This window comes from Mytilus californianus, unplaced genomic scaffold (genome assembly GCF_021869535.1).
Source record: "Mytilus californianus isolate M0D057914Y unplaced genomic scaffold, xbMytCali1.0.p SCAF_9, whole genome shotgun sequence".
NCBI classification, from domain to species: Eukaryota; Metazoa; Mollusca; class Bivalvia; order Mytilida; family Mytilidae; genus Mytilus; species Mytilus californianus.
The window spans coordinates 95709186-95725398 of NW_026262745.1; positions in this window are offsets into that span (position 1 = coordinate 95709186).

Consider the following 16213-nt stretch of genomic DNA (forward strand, 5'->3'; position numbering starts at 1 on the left):
AGGATTCCGAAAATTTCACAAAGAGTCAGAAACGAAAATAGCGAACATCATCAACTATTTTTTAAACGTTCAATTCATGATGATCAATTCGGACTACAATACTACAATATGTACGATATTTTATAACACAGTATGGTCATATAAATCTAAATCTAACTATGTGGCTACCAATCTATCTTTTCCTTTTATGTATGTTCAAAACTTGATATCGCTGCAATGTGTTACCTGATATTTTATTCATTTTGTTATCTTACATTTGAATTGTTTGGTTTTTCAGGAAGTGGTCTTTTCTTCTTTTTCTTTCCAAAAAACTCATGTGTAACCTGAAATTATCCATAAATTAAGACTACAATAAGCTACTCGATGATCAGATCTCGTATATCGATTCAGAATAGACAATGTGATGGTAACAAGGAAGTCACAAAAGGTGCGAGAACGATTGCGTTGACATGGAATTCAAAGCTTCTTCCGTTATTTATTAATCATCATTCATGCGAATTCCCTCTCAATAGAAATGTCACAATCGGGAATAAGACACAACCGGTTAAATAAGAGATAAAAACAAAAATTTACCACGAAAATATGTCTCGAGTGATTTGAGACACCGACATATTATATTTGCCAACCAATTTGTGATGGTGACTGTTTAATATTTAAGTATGAAAAAAGAAGAGGTGGTGTTATTGCCAATGAGAACCATTCACAAGAAACCAAATGACACAGAAATGAACAACTATAGTTCACCGTACGACTTCAACAATGATCAAAGCCCATACCACATAGTCAGTGTTGGTTTATTCTTTCTTCCTTAAAACTCTGCTGCATTAGTTGTGGGCGCAAACTCCTGTTCACGAAGTCCTTAAAATGTGAGCATGCACCAGCGAAGTGTTTAGCAGAGATAAGTAAACACCATACGATGGAGCAAAGTGTATGTTACTGCTGTGAAATGGGAAGTTGAAAATTGGAAAGTAGCAAAGAACTTTCTCTACCTCCATGACAAATATAGTGTTGTCCCGCATATATAGCCCCCAACAACATTGTTCTAAATAGATATAAGAAGATGTGGTATGAGTGCCAATGAGACAACTCTCCATCCAAGTCAAAATTTATAAAAGTAAACCATTATAGGTCACAGTACGGTCTTCAACACGGAGCCTTGGCTCACACCGAACAGTAAGATAAGACTCTTGAATGTAGCAAATGGTTTAGAGTGGACTTTAAGATACTTTTTAGCCAGTTGATGTTACAAAATGTCCTTCATGGCTTCCATCAACATTACATTGAACATCGAATCGGAGTACTTACCTGGTTTGTATTGGATACGTAAGCCTCACAAAATTTCGTACAAACATTGCAAATCATCTGCATGTTCGACGAAGCAATAATCGATTAGTCTGACATAACTCTGTTCGCAGTGAAAAAGGGTCTTCGGATATAATGTGAAACTGTTTACTCGCGTCGTGGTATTAAACATACGAAGATTCTAAAAATCTCTAACGATCTTCTGGATCATTCTAAATCTCGATCTCTTTCTAAAACTTTTGACTTTCAACCCTGAATACCACCATTCTACATGTGATATTGAATTGGTTAAGAATTTTTACATCCTGTCATTATGTTATTGTGATATGGTAAATTTTTGTATTTTTGTCTTTCGTTTTTGCTTGTGTACTTTGTCTATATGCCCGTTGTTTTTCTTTGTTGAATTATTTGTTTACTCTTATAGTGATTAAGATTATAACACAATGTAGACTGCTGTACCCCGTTTTGACATTTTTACCTTTTATGTCAGTTTGTTTTGATCACATATTGTTGTCAATATAATGGACTGTCATATAAGTTAGAGGTTTAGCTAGCTATAAAACAAGGTTTAATCTTTACTTAAGAAAATGCCCGTAGCAAGACATGAATATGACTGTTGTTATGCTTTCGTTTGATGTGTTTTGGCTTTTGATTAGCTATTTGATTAGATACTTTCGTTTTTTAATTTTCCTCGAAGTTCGGTATTTTTGTTATTTTACTTTTTTCTCTCGTTTGGTTAGAATAGGTTGGAAAGTTTCAGAGGGAAGAATCTCTTTTTTTTGTTATTTAACATTATACCTAGTTTTATCATGTATTAGTTTCAAGTATCATGACCAATAGCACCTAAAGGGGCGTGTTTTGTCAAAATTGAAATATCGGGTTCAGTAAAATATATACCGTGTATAATATTTCTTCAGCAATTGGAATTTTTGTATTGGTTACTGTTGTCACACGCTGAAGTTCTGTCTCATCTGAAATTATCAATTCATCAGTATCAAAATAAGTATGTAATGAAATTTTAGGTAGATTTTTTGTTAAAATGTATATCTCAATATCACAGATAGCCAATATATACAAACTATTAAATTCCGTCATTAATTTTAGAAACAGGTTTTGATTGCCCTATTTGGTTATTAAAGAAACAATGTATTCATTATTTTCAAGAAAAAAGGATAAATTGATAGGAAATTTTAAAAGAGACCAACTAACAGAGGAGAATATCTTTAATAAGTCGTGCATACTTGTAATAAAACGATTGCAAGACATGCATCAGAGTTAAAACCAATCAAACTTGTGCAAATGAAAAGAATATGACATTTAGAAGTCATCCATCAATCAATACATCTTTAACGTATTGATAATGACGTATTGACTTTGGTATTTAATATAACATAAATAGTAGTTATCTCACCTCAAGGTTGATGAGACTGCATATTGTTTTTTTTTTCTATTAATGGTTACTTCTTTATGGTGTATGAGGTCAAAATTTCTTTTCAAAAACTAGAGGTCAACTCTTAGCTTACTGTTTGAAATTATCATTGATATTGCCATTCTATAAAGTATTATCTTTTTTGAATTTCCACTTGAGTTCGGTATTACTATTATTCTACTTTGTACCTTACATACATTCGAATAGAACATTTATTTTAATATTTCAGTAGCCTTTTTATACTACAAAAACGGTCTAGAATATAAAAAAATACAGCATCAAAATAATGAGATGTGAATGATTGTCAATAGAGTGGCGTTGAATTCAAGCACTTTTAACGTTCAATGTACGCCTTCATAAAGAGTAAAGCATTTATCTTATAACCAGCATTGACAGGCCTGATATTTCAAAATATAAAACAATTATAAGTTCTCCTTTATTGATTTATGACAAAACAATAAACAAAAAACAAATGGACATCTTCGACAAGTATTATAATGGAAAATTACCAATAATCGTATGAAACTAATTAAGTTTGTATGATATTGAGTTGTACACATATTTTTGTTTGGCATATATTGTCAATTAGTTAAGATATATTCTTAATACTTAAAGTTTAAACTTGTGTTGATATTTTACAAAGATTATTTTTCATCTCTTCAATTTTTCAAAAATATTCAAAACCCTACTTGACATTTTCTATCATGCGCTGAACAATCCAGCTTTTACGAAACCAACATCGTTATTACTCATTTCTTAAAGAAGTAGAGTTCTTAGAATGTACTTTCATTTTGGTTTGTATAGATTTATATATCAAAAGTTCAGTTATCAATACATGTTTAATTTGAAAATAAAATAATTTCTTTTTAAAAACCACTTTTAATACGTCTAACATGAGTCAATGGTATTATAAACATTAATGGGATTCCTGGTAGATGTATAACCAACTATCAATACGGTAGAATAAAGTATACGCAATGCTTTTGTGTATTACAGGACATCACGCTATATACTAATTACTATGATTACTCGTAGATTAGCATTCTAATCTGCATTATAACTTAAATAATTAAAATTGTAATATTTTGTGACAGTATTATAATAAATTTGTTTGTCTGCAACATTACCATTAAAAATTTATATAACGCAATTTTGAAAAAAAAACACTTCAATGAGAAAAGCCATTTACTTGACGTGCTGTAACCATGTCGTTTCTATATGTATGTGATTCCAAATCAGTATGTTCAATATAATAATTTTTTTAAGTGCGTAAAGCTGGTATATATTAATAAAGAAAAGTAAGGTCCTGAAGTACAAAGATAAGGGAACGGTAATTTATTAATTTTATCATTAGTTTTACTAAACAAAGAGTGCAGATGTGTGTTTAATGTCGTTTATTGTGTCTGCTCATCTTTAAGCCTATTCAAGTAAAACCAGAAATTGAATTTGTTGTTCCTTCTATATGCCTTTTTGTATTTCTTTGTTGACATATTTGTTTGTTTTACAGTGATTAAGATTTTAACCCAATGTTGACTGCTGTTCCCCTATTTTCGACATTTTACCTATTATAACTGTTTGTGTTGTTCACTCCTCGTTGTCAATATAGTGGAAATTTTAGCAACTATCATGCAAGTGAGAGGTTTAGCTAGCAATGGACCAGGATGAATCCACAATTTTCTAAATATTAAAATACCTTTACCAACTCACCAAGTCAGAAATATGACAGTTGTTATCCATTCGTTTGATGTGTTTGAGCTTTTCGTTTGCTATTTGCTTAGGGACTTTCCATTTAGCATTTTTCTCGGACTTTGGTATTTTTCCTATTTGACTTTCAAACAGACTACAAAATCCTAAGCATATGCAAAACCAAGAATATTGGAAAACAAAAATTTGTTTGGCCAAGTTATGTTAATAACCTCTGACCTATCATCGCGTAGTTAAAAATACCAAATTACATTGTTTTCATTTTGTTTAATCTCTGAATTAACTGTTATTAGCAATTCTTTGTAACAACCAATCATTTATGAAAATGGTTTTGTACTAATTGTTACCGATTTTCCTGAAATTATTCCAACCATATATTCTGGTAAGTAGAGAAGGAAAATGCAACTGAATCTAGTAGGTAATTATTTGTTTGCCTTAAATATTTTTGGTAGTTTATCAGGGCCAAATAAAAATCTACTTAACATCCATTCAGTGCTTGCATCTCATATATCCCAAGGTAGTTGATAATACAGATATAACTGAATCTGGAAGGTCTGCTTTATATCTTGATACCTCTAATTACCGAAAATAGTCCTACAGATTTTATTACTAGAGGCATCATGATAATATTCCTATTTATTTGAATTGCTCTTATATTTAAAAGAATGTCTTCAGAGACCAACATTTACATTTTGATTATCTTTCAGTTATTTATGTGAACTAATTCTGCTGTAATTTTTGAAGTTTTAAATTCCGAACCATTCACCTGACATCTTTCATTCTTGTGAAGTTAATCTATAATTTGGTTCAGGGAAAAACCAGAACGAATACACAGGCATTTACCTAGGTTAACATTTAGTGGTGTGTACATATAATGCTTTTTAAATAAGTATTTGAAATACGTCAATGTCTTTGTTACTTGAACATATTCAATATTGATGTCATCTTATTATAAAAAAAACACATTAGTCATATGAAAGCGTCTCACTGTGTCTTTAAACAGCTTTTAAAACTTTTAAATATTTTTTCAATATGTTCAAGTTATTGTTTTTATTTAAAAGTTTACTTTTAATTTTAGTTTTCAGACTTCGTGGGCTGCCAAATCAATTACAATCGTATTGACTCAAATTCTCTAATCTAATTAATAAATTACGCGAATATCAACAAGAATTCCAAAAAGATCCATGAGACTTTATAAAAAATGCTTACAAATATATTACATGTTCAAAAATTAAACGCCATCTAATTAAACATGAAGATTCTAATGAATCGAATAAAATGTTCAACATTTCATTATTATAGATCTAATATTTCTGATAACTTTTCATGTGTACATTTTCAACGTATCATCATAGTTTTCCAGATAAATGGCAAACTTTGAAGAAAACTAATTAAATGGCAATTTCACTCTAAAAAGTCACCAATGGTTAAATACACCAATTTCAGTTTTCGAAATAATAGAGCAAAATACGAAAGTTAGCAAAAATTGTCGTGAAGGGCTATAACTTCTAAAGGAGTCATCTGCTGTTTGAAGTAAATAGTTTAAAGGTAGATCCTGACATTCTGAACATTTTCCTATTTCCTCTATCCCTCATGGTTTAGACAATATATGTATTTTACTCTTATGATCTATTTTTAGCCATGTTGGACTTTATCTGTTGATTAATGTTGACTGACCTAGAAAAAAACAGGAGATAGAACAACTTTTGGAAAGTATAACATTGCTGTTTAAGACTATAACTCCTTACGGAGTCATCAAATATAATTTATCTGTATAATTTATAGAGAAGAAAATTGATAAAATAAGTCTTCCAAGAGTATTATCTCCGATATCGATAAACTGACAATTCGTCCATTTTGACTTATTTCTGAATCTGGGGCCTCGGTGTCCAAGTGGTCTACTACTGTTATCACTAGCCAATCAACACTCAGGTTATGAGTTTGAACCCCGCCCGTGCGGGTGCACTTGACTCAAATCTTTAATAACTAGGATTGTCAGTTTTCCTATCGAAGGTCGGTGGTTTTCTCAACCAATAAAAACTTGCCGCCTCGAAATAACCCAACAATCAATCAACCAATATTTCTGGATCTTATTGTTCTGGTCAATTTGTAAAATCTCTCTCTAGCTATTGTAGATTATAACATAATGTTGACTTCTGTACCCCAATGTTTGTCATTTATACCTGTTATGTCTGTTTGTTTTGTTCACACATCGTTGTCAATATAATGGAATTCAAATCCAGGATTTATCCGCCATTTTCTACATAGGAAAATGCAAGTACCAAGGCCTGAATATGACAGTTGTTTTCCGTTCGTTTGATGTGTTTGAGCTTTTGATTTGCCATTTGATTAGGGACTTTACGTTTTGAATTTTTCCTCTGAGTTCGGTATTTTTGTGATATTACTTTTTCATGATAATAACTGATAAGTTCAAAATTAGCCTTTTCTGAAAATTTGCCAGGAGATAGACCTCGACTATAACCTTCTCAGATTTGATCTCACTCTTTTTAGTTAAGACAAAAACTGTATTTAACCCGGATGAACGGACGACAAACGGCTAGATGAAAGACGACAACAGATACTGAGTGATGATTTTAAGCTCACATGGACCATGTGTGCTTAAAAGGGGATGCAATGGAATAATACAAAATACTAAGAAAAAAGTATCATGATTGTTTATTAGTCACGCAATAGACTTTTAACCTGACCGTTGTAAAAAGTAAAGTCACAAAAATACTAAATTTTGAGGAAAATTCAAAACGGAAAGTCCCTAACCAAATGGCAAAATCAAATGATAAAACACATCAAACGAATGGACAACAACTGTCATATTCCTGACTTGGTACAGGCATTTTCAAATGTAGAAAATGGTGGATTGAACCTGGTTTTGTAATTTTGCTTACAATCACCAATGACGTCATTTTAATGGGAGATAAGCTATGTACACAACAGAAGGTTCAACGGTTTATTTACCGATGAAACAAAATCAGCGTATATTATTAATTTGAAGATTTTTTGACATTACTTGCACTTTAATAAAGATTAACCCAATAAGACATATATTAAGTCTTTTTACTGTTGTATCTGTCCTAGATCAGCTTTTATGGTTATGTTAAGTCATTGGTAATTAAAAGTGTCATAAAATGGGAATTTTCATATTAATCCTGTATAATGTCCTTGTACACCTCGAGCTAATACATTTAACCTCGACCCAATACAACTGTACTTGAACACAATGCTGGATTACTATGCAAACATACATTTAATAACACTATACTGATAATCATCAATACATTCAGCTAAATGTTGTAGTGTTCTTATGTTTATGAATGGGAACAATGATGCATATACCAATTTATGGTACGTTTTCAAATTGAAATTTAGAACCATAACTTTATTTCATAAGACATTTAGATATAGACGATCGAAGTTGTGTCAAATAAGTGTATACCTTGACCGAGTAAAATTCTTACATAATGCAATTACTGAGAAGTCTCACACAAACAACAATACTGTGACACAATTAACGTAAGAGTTTCACAACAACGGAATAATTTGAACTATATATTTACTTTCTTAACTTCATCATTTGGTGAATTTCAAATATAAATGTTTCAAATAAAATAAAATGGACAAACAACTATGTTCATAACACATGTAACTGAAATGTTCTAAATATGATTTATTTTGAAAATTATCACCTAAAAATGTGTCCATAAAGTTGGATCGAATAAATTATAAAAAAGAAAGTGCAAAATATGGTTAGATGGGATGTCAAATTTAAACCAAATTACACATATTGCTACTAGGGGACTTTTCTTTCTCGAGAGAAGAATTTGCCGAGTTGTCCGTGCTTCCCAAATTTAGTGATCAACAACATATGATTCTTTAACTTTGTCTATAGATTTTGAAATTGTTCAGCAAATCCTGCTTCAAGTCACTCAAGCAAACTTATCCTTGCTGCTTTTTGTGTTGTTTTATTGATTTTATTTTTGGTAATATTATATCTCATGTATCCATATTTTCTTGGCTTTAAATATATTCAGTTTAGTTCTTTTCGGGAAAAGTTTTAAAACTTTAAATCTAATGCGGATTCGGAAGCATCGAACATATGAAGTGTTTAATTTGTTTTTCTTACGCTGATAATTTTGTTATATGGTAAATGCGGTGCCGAACTCTTCTAATTTTCATATGGGTCGGAGATCCTTCAGTCACCTGTCAAAAAATAGATCAAAGCAACCAGATTGTCCAATTGCAAATTCAGATAAAGTAATTGTGTTCGTTCCATTTACAATCCAATCTTTTCTTATTGGGTTCCATTCATATATCCTTTAGAACTAGCAATTAAAGAAACAAAAGATACGGCTTCCTCCGCCTCATTTTAGACTTATACCTCAAATTCGGCATAAACTTCAAAAATGATACATGGTGGTTTTGAAGTATAGATTCTTAGTATTGACGTTGTTTTACATCTAAATTACGTGGTAAAGGGTTCTTTTAATCGTCTTTATAAATTATTTAACGTTACTGCTTAGCTCTTATAAGGAACTTTTAATTTTATTTTTGTTATTTCACTTTTTATAGAGCTTTTATATAATCAAGTGAACAAAAACTTGTGGTCTGTGATTCACCACTTCAAACAACCCTCGTTTGAAAAAATACAGTCTTATTTTACAATAAAAATGGTATGAAAATCGTTGTGAATACTTATTTTGCGTTTAAAGAACAAGGCAATGTCAGCTTTAGTGTTAATGAATAGAACAATTATATAAATTCGTAAGTATTGTATTTTGAAACTACTACTAACTTTTACAAATACTGTTTTGGGAGATAGGGTACATGGCAGGGTTGAGTTATTCTTAAAATGATTTTAAAAGATGGGCGAAAGATACCAGAGGGACAGTCATCGTATTCGATGTAGGTGTCAAATAACTTGAACATATATGAACTTTTCTATACTAAATGACTGATTGACACGGAGCTTTCCATCAAATGACATATTTTAAAAGTGTTATTAACTTCTTTAAGATCGTAAAAATTATACTTTTTTTGCTGAATTTTTTTTTTAATACTTTGAATGATTATTTAGTGCGAATCATAGAAAAGAATTAAAAAAAGACAATACCAACAAAATGTTACATACATGAGACACGTTCAACAAAACATATTTAAAGAGAACAGCCAAGTAAAATTCTTACCATGCATATAAACAGGAGACGTAAAGACCCTCACTTTATGAGTTGAAATTTTTAAGTGAATGTGTTAACTGTCAATTGTGAATTTAAATACAAATAAAAAATAGTTTTTTCTTCCAATGGATATATAAAAATATAGAATTTCGAATAAGGCAACTTTCCATTAAAACAAAAAGAACAAAAAATGCGAACAATTGCAACAAACAATTAAATGCCAATTTTACCTACAAATAAGAACAATTATATTCGCATCAACATTTATTTATAATTTGTTCATATTGTATTTTCAAGATACCCTCCGTTTATATTCATCGTATTCGGTTAAGTGTCAGAATACTTACATGAATTAAATTTGACAGAATCTGTCATTGGAATTGACAAAAGCGCGTTGTTAATTTCATATTCTGATTTGTTAACTACATTCATAAGACATTTAATTTTAGATTATTGTGGTTGAGCAAAATTACTGTTTACCTTGACAGAATAAAATTCCAGTTAATATAATCTACTGGGAAATCTCATTTAAACATCAGTATTGTGACATAGTTCTGTCGTCATCAAAAGACAGAAGATCAGTTGTACGAGAGATAGGAACATAACTTAAAGGAAAAAACACAACATTGATAACCAAAGACTGAACAATACACATGAACTCCACATAATGTATTTTGAAATTTATTACCTATGAAATGCATATTTGAATCATATCAAGTATCTGAGAACAATTGAAGAGATGATTCAATTAGATGTCTTAATATGTAGTCCTTATATCACATATTGATAGTGAAGGATTCCTTAGTCCCGAAAATATAATAAGACGAGTAGTTAGTGTCAACTGACATTATTTATAACATACCATTTATAAATGTTATATAGATATAGGAAGATGTGGTATGAGTGCCATTGAGACAACTCTATATGACTAGATTTAGAAGAATATTTAGACAATAAGGTTTCAACTACCTTCCTTTTTTGGTATCTACAGAGAAAAACTGCTGAAAACATGTCTCTAGAGTGTAGAGACACTTACATATTGTTTCTGTCAACCATTTTATAATAATAACCGTAAACCTTAAGAATTTTAGTCATTATTCTTCATAAAAATGAAATGCTATAACAATGTCTTCTCAGAAAAAAAACACTTAACAGATAACATTATGATATTCCTGATTTGGGTAAGGCTTAGGACAGCCACACAAAGATATCACAAGGATTTTGTTAAAACAAAATAATTAATATTTTACTTCATTCGTCCATAAATACAAGAATTAGGTTAGCATGTTTGACTGGAACTGTAGAAAACTTATTTCAAAAGGATAACCACATCCCAAATTTTAAGGTGATGTTGTTGACCGACCCCGGAAATTTAGATACGATCCGGATTAATTTATCAGTCTTTTAAATAAACCTATTCTAAAAAGTCACCTATTCGACAATGTAATTTAATCTTTGAATATTTATTTAATTGGGGTAAATATGGATTTTATCTTCAAAATAACGATAAAAGGAATAACAAATGTTTTGACAAATGAACGAAATTACAGAAATTTAGCACGATGTACTTCATTACATGGTTCTTACGCTCTGATACTTGATTTGGCCATTTTAACTTTTTTTTATTTGAGCTTCACTGATGAGTCATGTAGAAGGAACGAGCGTACACAATTTTAATTCTGGTATCTTCGATAAGTCAATTTACAACCCTCGAGTCTATGAAACTTATCTGGTGGAGAAATCAGTACTTCTGTGTCTATCTAGGTTGCTTACCCAATGCTGGTAATATAATCAAACTATAAGTTTTCTTCGGAAAATGTTGTACCAACTCAAGAACTCAAGAATCTGACATTTATTTTTCATTTGTTCCATTAGTTGAAATATTCTAACGTATGATATTGATAGTTTTATGGACTTCTAGCTTTTTGAATTTAACATTTTGTTAATAAATTTTCAACTGTTTTCAAAACTTCGAATTTTTCGAAATCCCAAGGCATACATAACCTAATACTTATTAGGTAAAACCTTTCGGAATTCGGGATCCTCAGTGATCTTCAACCTGATATTTTATTCAGCCTTTTTAACTTTTTTATTCGTGTTGCAATTATGAGTTCGAGTCTACCGTAGACGATCGCGCGTCTGATCTACAAAATTCTAATCCTGGTATTTATATACAAATAAGGAGATGTGGTATGATTACCAATGAGACAACTATCCTTCAAAGTTCGAATGAAGTGGATGTAAGCAAAGATAGGCAACCGTTCGGCCTACAATCCGACAAAAGGTGGTTCCTACAGTATTTTTAGTGAGTAAAGACACGTCCTGAGACAATGCCAGGACAACACTCTACAAAATTTTAACAACAAAAAAAAACTACAATTTTTATATTTTCATTAACAATTAAGGTAAAGTTGACTTTGGATTAATAAATTCTTTATAAGTTTACTTTGTTCATATAGCTCCTAACGTTTTCAAGAATTAAATAAAGGCAACAGTAGTATATCGCTGTTCAAAAGTCATTCTACGATTGAGAGAAAAAAAATCCGGGTTACAAACTAAAAGCGAGGAAACATCAACTATTAGAGGAAAACAACGAAATAACAGAACACAGAAGTGCAACAAAAAACAAGGAACAATGCAACATTCATAGAAACGAACTATTAGATAACAACTGCCATTTTCCTGACTTGGTACAGGACATTTTAAGAAAAAATGGTCGGTTGAACCTGGTTTTGTGGCTAGCCAAACCTCCGCGCCTTGTGGCAATGTTAAATATACCGCTACAATGACAACATTACATGATGGGAACAGAGTACAAATAAATGCAAAAACACCAAAGACAGAGAAATACATAAATAAACAATATAATAGTACATTTCGACATGTTAACCACAGAATAACAACGAATAACTAAAATAATTTAGGACAGTACACAAAAACAGCTTAATAGAATTACGATGTTTGTGTCTGTTACACGAATGGATCAACGCCACAAAAAGTAACGTCACAAGTAAATTTCTAAAACATTGGATATAAATCAAGATTAGGTTTCTAATTATGTTATTTGATGTATTTTATAACAATTACACGAATATTAATATAGAATTGTGTTAGTAATAGTGCAACTAACTATGTCGGCCTTTCTTCCAAATCAAAGTGTGTAAAACAAATAAATCCTGTGCACATAATTGCTTTAAACCAAAATCATACAAATGAACTGGGTGATTAATTATCTTTACTTTTACATACGAATAAAAGATAAAAGATAGAATTACAACTACAAATGATAAGACACAAAACAATATCCGATCAGAATTACAAATAAAACTTCGTAACTGAATACATTCCTAGATTTCAACTGTCTAGGTTTGAACATTCCCGATGAAAGTACAGGCAGAAAAGCGATTCTGACGTACGACATTTATAAAGTGATATGTTAACCATCAAAACACAACAGGAAGTAATGGAAACATTATCATACTTATAACCGCCATCAAATAGAACGGCAGTCAGTGGAAACATCGTTTTATGATATATGTCTGAAAAAGTCAAACGTTGTATATGTATGCATGGATCAATACAAATAAATTTGGAATTGGTATCTTTCGTCTCACTTAAAATTAGGCGCCAAAAAGTCAGACAGATCTGAGGGCTACATGTTTTTTTACAGCAATCTAAGTTAAGGTATACCAATATATGAAGATGCATATATAAAATCAAAGTACCAGATATGTAGGGACTCAATATCTTTATCATACTTTCGCAAAATAACTAGTTCTAATAGTTTAAATGATATAGAATTCGTTTACGGTTTCCCCCCTTTATTTATACGTGTTGTTTATTATATCGTTTTCTTATTCGTTCACACGTTGCGGCATAAATCATGCAACTGAAAACAAAAGTTTGAATTGGTTTCAATTGATAGTAGTATAATACACTGCTTACTTCTTTTATTGCAAATTGTTTATTCTGGCATTAACTCAGATTTAACGTTTTTATATTATGTCTATCTGAACTGTTTTACTGATTTTCAATGACATCGTTAAAATTTAAGAATATGCGGTAGGGTCTATTTTCTGTATATTTTTTTCTCATGTGGAGATATGTCTCATTGGGAATCATACATGTCACTTTATTGTTCAAAAATTAATAAAAGTGGGAAGGCGAAATGATATGTGACGTTAAAGCATTGAAAATCCCAACATTTTAAATCCCATATACATGTATGCCGATAAAAACAAATGAACACCTAGCTGCATTTCATTACCGACCGCTGAATTTTGTTTCTAATTCATATAATAAAATAAGAACTAAAACGGTGGTAGGGTTTTAGGTTACGAAGATTTAAGACTATCATTTAAATAATAGAGAAGACCGAAAAAGAAACAAAACGTATTGACAAATTATTTTTAACTCTAGGTTTCGGTCATATCATGTTTTAGAAATGGCCGAAGTAGCATGGTGAAATTTCAGTTATCTCCCGTTCACCAGTAAATCTCAAATTTAAATCTACTATGCAACTCAACTTAAGTTGAAGTTTGCCAAAATGAATTGGAAGAATCATCAAAGATTGTTGGCTGCGGAGAAAAAATATCGATATACAATTCTAGAATAATACAGTTGAAAGAATATAGATATGTATTCAAATGTGGTAATATACTAGTGTTTTATATATCAAATTTGTTTGAAAGAAAAGAAAAAGGTGATACGATAGGGACTGTATAAATCACAGAATAAGGATTGAATGCAAACTTCACGACAAACAAAACAAGAAATTAGACAAATAACACTCTCCAAAACATTTGTCAACTTAACAATTTAAAATATATGCCAGCAGACATGCCTTTTGCATTTAGTTATATGTAATATTAACTAAAGATATGCTTGTTTAATATTACTACTATAAGTGTACACAATGTATTATAAAAACACGTTTTCTTTCAACAATAACACAGTTTCCATGCAAAGACCAACTCGAAATGTTTTTGATTGATACTACTCTAATGATACTATGTAACAATTTGTTTGTAGAAAAAAACTTATTTGGCAACCATTTAATTGTACATTTGTTCATTAGTTTGCAATCCCGCTGTTAAATCTGGATCTATGTATCTCTCAATAAATCAGGCGAACTTCAACAATTTATAGGTGCAATCAGAACATCAGAATAAATGAATATGTTTCCTCAAATCAGAATTTTCTACTTTAAACACATTTTTGTCCGTATATAAATTTTTTGGGAACGCTAAATATCAGGAAACTAAACGATTTGTCTATACTTATGTAACACTTCACCTTTGTAATAGGCTTAAAGACTATTCAGTTCAATATTTTAATTATTAACCGCCTTTTGATTTAATTTCACCCTTAGAATGCATAGATATGTGAAACAACACGATTGTTTTGTCCGCTTACTCAATCATTTCATGAATCTTGATCATTAAAATTATTTCATATTTAAGACAGATAAACTGACGGTTTTTATTTCTAAAGGTTCAATATTGTCCAAGTCAAATAAAAATATAAACACTCATAATAACATTTTTCTAACTTATTTTCTTGCTTTGTAAGAATTTGAAAACAAATAATGAAAACCAAATTATCTTTATCCGTATCATACAATACATCCTCTTGCTTCTTAAATAATATACATGCAAAGGACAAGTCCTTATTATATTAAAAGTCTTTTCGTTGGATTTTGTATATCACTTTTATGTTTGTGTCACCATTCAGAAACAGAGTTGTCTTGCGTGTTATATACATTTCTAAAAAATAGTGATGTAAGCGTTCAATCAATTCAAAATATCTTTAAACCGTGCATTAGTGTAATGCTTTTGTATGGGAACAGTGATGTATATATACATATTGACAGTACATTTTCCCAATAATTTGTTTCACCTTTACCTTCTTTATCTTTAATTGTAATCGTGTATGGGGTTGAGTGAGTGCGTGGGTTATGAATTTAACCCCTATGAAATAATATTTAAAGTTAAATATCAGCGTATTTAGGACTACAGCGTATTTTTTTATAAAATGTCACTATAAGTGTTATCTAAGAAGTCAAGTTACTGAGAAGTTTCATACACATATCAAAAGTTTGACTAATTTTGACATAGGTAAGATTTCAATCAGACAAATCTTTTTACATTACATTATCATACATTGCTGTAAAGACTAAAACAATAGTAAAATATTACATGCGTTTACGCTCTATACCAAAGGTTTATACAAAATTGGAGTTAATATTCATAACCTTGAATATATTTTTCAATTAACACGTGTTTTCAGTAATAAGCTATTGACCTGGTATCTTTGAATGATATTTACTTTCGACAGCCTGTGTGCCATTTTATGTGTTGTTTCATCCATCAATCAAAGGTCAATTTCGTCTCTATTTCGAAGACTTTCCACCAATATAATATCAGGATTCATGGCAGAATGCAAATTAATGCACCTTGAAATTTTGTATTGATGAATCTTTACAACCATTGCTTATCAATCTCTGGAATCATAAGTTAGCTATAGCTACATGTTATAGTTGAACTTATTCTTTTTATTTTAATTGTCCGCTTGGTATCTGCTCCTTATT